This window comes from Apium graveolens, chromosome 11 (assembly GCF_009905375.1).
Source record: "Apium graveolens cultivar Ventura chromosome 11, ASM990537v1, whole genome shotgun sequence".
NCBI lineage: Eukaryota > Viridiplantae > Streptophyta > Magnoliopsida > Apiales > Apiaceae > Apium > Apium graveolens.
Window position 1 is genome coordinate 156772533 of NC_133657.1, and position 4789 is coordinate 156777321.

Consider the following 4789-nt stretch of genomic DNA (forward strand, 5'->3'; position numbering starts at 1 on the left):
ATATTTAATAGATGGCTCGAGACGCTCCTGAGAAATTTTCAGCTCTGCTAACCCAAGAGAATCGAATGGCATATCCAACTTCCTCTTCCACGGAAGTGCATTCAAAACCTGCAGTTGCTCTGCTTCTTCCTTGTCATCAATAACTGATTTCCCCATTAAGGATCTCTCTAAGGTCTCTGACTTTGGCAATTGCTCAAGTTTCGAATTCACGAGAGAGTCTACCCATTCTACTTTAAAGCACTCCTCTTTAGCTGTGGGTAACTTTATTGTCTTGAACACATTAAAAGTGACCTTCTGATCATGAACCTTTATCGCGAGCTCTCTTTTTTATACATCAATTATACTTCGACCAGTAGCTAAGAATGGTCTCCCCAAGATAATAGGAATCTTCTTATCCTCCTCAAAGTCAAGAATTACAAAGTCAGCAGGGAAGATGAGTTTATGCACCTTGACCAGGACATCCTCCACTATACCTCGTGGATAAGCATTGGAACGGTCAGCTAGTTACAATGACATGTATGTTGGTTTCGGATCAGGCAGACCAAGTTTCTTGAAGATAGATAAGGCATCAGATTGATGCTAGCTCCTAAATCATATAAACACTTGTCGAATGACAAGTTTCCGATGGTGCAAGGAATAGTGAAGCTTCCAGGATCTTTAAGCTTCAGAGGCAACTTCTGTTGCAGCACAACACTGCATTCCTCCGTTAGAGCAATGGTCTCTAAGTCATCGAGCTTTACTTTCTGAGAGAGAATACCTTTTATAAACCTCGCATATCTAGGCATCTGTTCAAGAGCTTCAGTGAAAGGTATGTTGATATGAAGTTTCTTGAACACCTTCATAAACTTCTCACACTGCTTATCCTGCTTCTTCTTTTGCAGCCTCCCAGGAAAAGGAGGTGGAGGATAGATCTGTTTTTCCCCTGTATTACCCTCAGGAGGAGTGTGTTCCACAGTAGTCTTCCTTGGTTCCGCCTCTGCTTCCTTCTGCACTTCTTCTTCAACCACAACTGCATTATCTGAAACTTGAGATTTTTCAGGCTCTTTATCTTGCTGAATTTGGGGGCTTGCGACCTTTCCAGACCTTTATGTGATGGTGTTCACCTGTTCTTCAACTTCCCTCTTACTTGGATTAATTTATGTATCACTAGGAAGCGTTCCTGGTGGTCGATTCAATAAGGCATTAGCAATTTGCCCTATTTGGTTCTCCAGAGTCTTGATAGAAACAGCCTGGCTTTGGCATATAAGAGCCTGGTTTTTGCACATAAGCCGCAACTCCTCCAATTCAGATTTTTCGTTTGAAGATAGACATGCATCATGAGTTTGTTGTTGGAGTTGTTGTCTTGGTGCAAATTGTTGCTAAAAACCAGGAGGGCTGAATTGTTTTGCTCCAAACTGCTGGAACGGCTGTTGCATCGCATTCTGATTGTTGCTCCAGCTGAAGTTAGGATGATTCCAGTTGTCAGGTTGATAAGTGTCTGGAACTGGTTGCTGCGATCTCTGAAAGTTGCTCACAAACAGAGCTGAGTCACTAGATATAGCGCATTGCTCTGTCGAATGCGAACCTGCATATAGCTCACAAACACCGGTTATATGCTTAACACCATAGTTAGCCAGAGAATTGATCTTCATAGACAATGCCTTAAGTTGAGCAGTGATAGCCGTAGGTGTATCCACCTAAAAAACTCCTGCTACTTTGCTCTGTGGAAATCTTTGGGCTGGATATTGATATTCATTAGCAGCCATCAGTTCAATTAGATCATAAGCTTTGTAATGTCTGGGAAATATTATGTAATTATTTTTATTAGGAAATATGGAATGAAAGAATGATGAAATAAAGAGTGTTTTCGCTATGCACAAAAGTGATCATGGGAAAAAGAAGAATGGAGGTATAAAGTTATGCATCGATTATCAGAAATTGTAAGTCTGAAGATTTAAATGAACATAATGTACCAGAAGTATTTGGATAGTGTAATTGTATTTATTGATAAGACCCTCGCTAATTTCAAGGACTAAGGAAGACCAAGTTGAACGCCTGAAGATATGCCTACGAAGAGTTGAAAAATAGCAACTGCATTCTCAGCTTCAAAGATATGAATTATGTTTATAATTGATTATGAGATATGATTGCTTGGTTAACTACCAACCAGGAAGGATCCTGTTAGGAATATGTGTATTAGTTTGATGATAAGTTATACAAAATACTTAAGTAGAAATCTAGTGTTTGTAGCCTCAACGGATAAGACCATCTTGGCTATCCGTTGAAGGAGTAGCTTTACTTAGCAATAAGTTTAGTATTGTAGCACATTTCATTCTCTTGATTGAAGTTGTAATTCTTAGATGCTGTAGGAAATTATCAGTCATGTTGACTACTAGTGGATATGCAAATAGGAGGGCTAATTGTAAATATTTCATGCCTTGTAATTTTGTATAAGTGAAGAAGTATCAACTGATATTGAAGACCTTCAACGGATAAGAAACAAAGCTTCAACGGATGTCTCTAAAGCTTCAACGGATAATATCCATCAACGGATAAGTGCTTCAACGGATAAAGACTTCAACTGCTAATGCATAAACGGATAAAGCTTCAACGGATAAAGCCTCAACGGATAAGGCATCAACGGATGAAAGCTTCAACGGATGCTTAGTTCATTAGCAGTTGATAGTGACAATTCATAAGCTGACAGAGGCACATGGGTTGATAGAGACAAACTGGAATGTGGAAGCCTCTAGGAGGAATCAAGAAAATGCAGCATTTCCATTCTGGTGCAAACAAGGAAGTATTCAAAGATTAACAGCTAAGCCTAAATTGCATTGGATAGAGAAATGAAGAAGAAACATGTGAAGAGCCTTTTTAATTGTATTTTACAGTTTTGTCTTCACTTGTAAACTTGGTGATATATAAACCAAGTAGCAGCTAGTAATTAGATGTGAATTTTCCACAGCTGTTTAGAAAAATCCAGAGAGAAAATCATCTAGTTTGTACTAGGAAGCAGCTGTGATTTAATTCTTTGAATCACAGATTTTCTGAAATAACACATCTCTGGTGGAACAACAAATCCACCAGAAAAGTTTTTAAGTTCTTTGTGTTCTTTACATTTGTGTTTGAATATATATTTGTCTGTATTAGCTTCAAGCCATTCACACACATTTGCTCACTAAAACACTTAGCCTTAGAAACTACTCAAAACTTGAAAAAGTTTTAAGATTTACATTCAACCCCCCCTTCTGTAAATCTCATTATTAGTCCACTGGGAATAACAATTGGTATCAGAGCAAGCTCTTAACATACAAAGAGTTTAAAGATCTATTCTGCTAACATCATGAGTAAGAAGGATATTGGTGTAAAGATTCCAATCTTGGAAAGAGATAACTATCATCACTGGAAAGTGAAGATGCATTTACATCTTCTCTCTCAAGATGAAAGCTACATCAACTGCATTGAAAATGGTCCTCACATCCCTCACAAGGTGGCCACAGCTGCTACTGCAACAGTTGCTGTTGGACAGTCTATTCCCAAGCCAAAAGCAGAATGGACTGTTGAAGATATTGAAGAGGTTCACAAGGACAAGAAAGCCATGAACATTCTGTTTAATGGCCTAGATCAAGATATGTTTGACAATGTCAATAACAGCCAAACTTCTAAGGAAATTTGGGATACTGTGCAGCTTATCTGTGAAGGCATTGAGCAAGTTAGAGAAAACAAAATGCAGCTTCTCATTCAACAGTATGAATATTTTCATTTTGAAGAAAGAGAATCATTGAATGATACCTTCAACAGATTTCAGAAACTGTTGAATGGATTGAAGCTGTATGGCAGAATGTACCAAGTCAAGGACTCCAATTTAAAATTTCTAAGGTCTCTACCAAAGGAATGGAAGCCTATGACTGTTTCTCTAAGAAATTCTCAAGATTATAAGGACTTCACACGTGAAAGATTATATGGAATTTTGAAGACATATGAACTTGAGATGGAGCAAGACGAGCTGTTGGAAAAGGGAAAGAGAAAAGGAGGATCAGTTGCACTTGTAGCTGACAGTGAGAAGGTTGGAGCCAGGAATGAGGAGAAGACAATGCCAAGTCTCAAAATTGGCACAAGCAAATCAAAATCAAGCAAGGGTAAAGAGCAAGTAGGTGAGGATGAAAACAATTCCAGTCAGGATGACTCTGTTGATGTTGATGAACATCTGGCTTTTCTGTCCAAGAGATTTGCAAAGATGAAGTTCAGGAAAAATACAAAATTCACTAAGCCAAACAAAAACATGGTGGACAAATCCAAGTTCAAATGCTATAAATGTGGCATTAGTGGACACTTTGCAAGTGAGTGTAGGAAGCCAACCTCTGATAAGGAGAAATTTGAGCAAGTTGATTACAAAAAGAAGTATTTTGATTTGCTCAAACAAAAGGAAAGAGCTTTTCTCACTCAAGATGATTGGACAGCAGATGGAGTCAATGAAGATGATGATATGGAATATGTCAACCTAGCCCGGATGGCTAATTCTGATGAAAATGAAACTAGTTCATCAAGCAACCAGGTAATTACTACTGATCTCTCTCAGCTTTCTAAAAATGAATGCAATGAAGCCATAAATGATATGTCCAATGAATTATATCATTTGCGAGTTTCCCTTAAATCACTAGCCAAGGAAAACACTAGGATCAAAGAGAATAATGTGTTTTTAAGTGATAGGAATGTTGTGTTAGAGGATCGGGTAATTGAGCTTGAAAAGATTAAACTTAAATGCTTGATTGTTGAGAGTGAACTAGAAGAAGCTGTTAAGAAAGTAGAA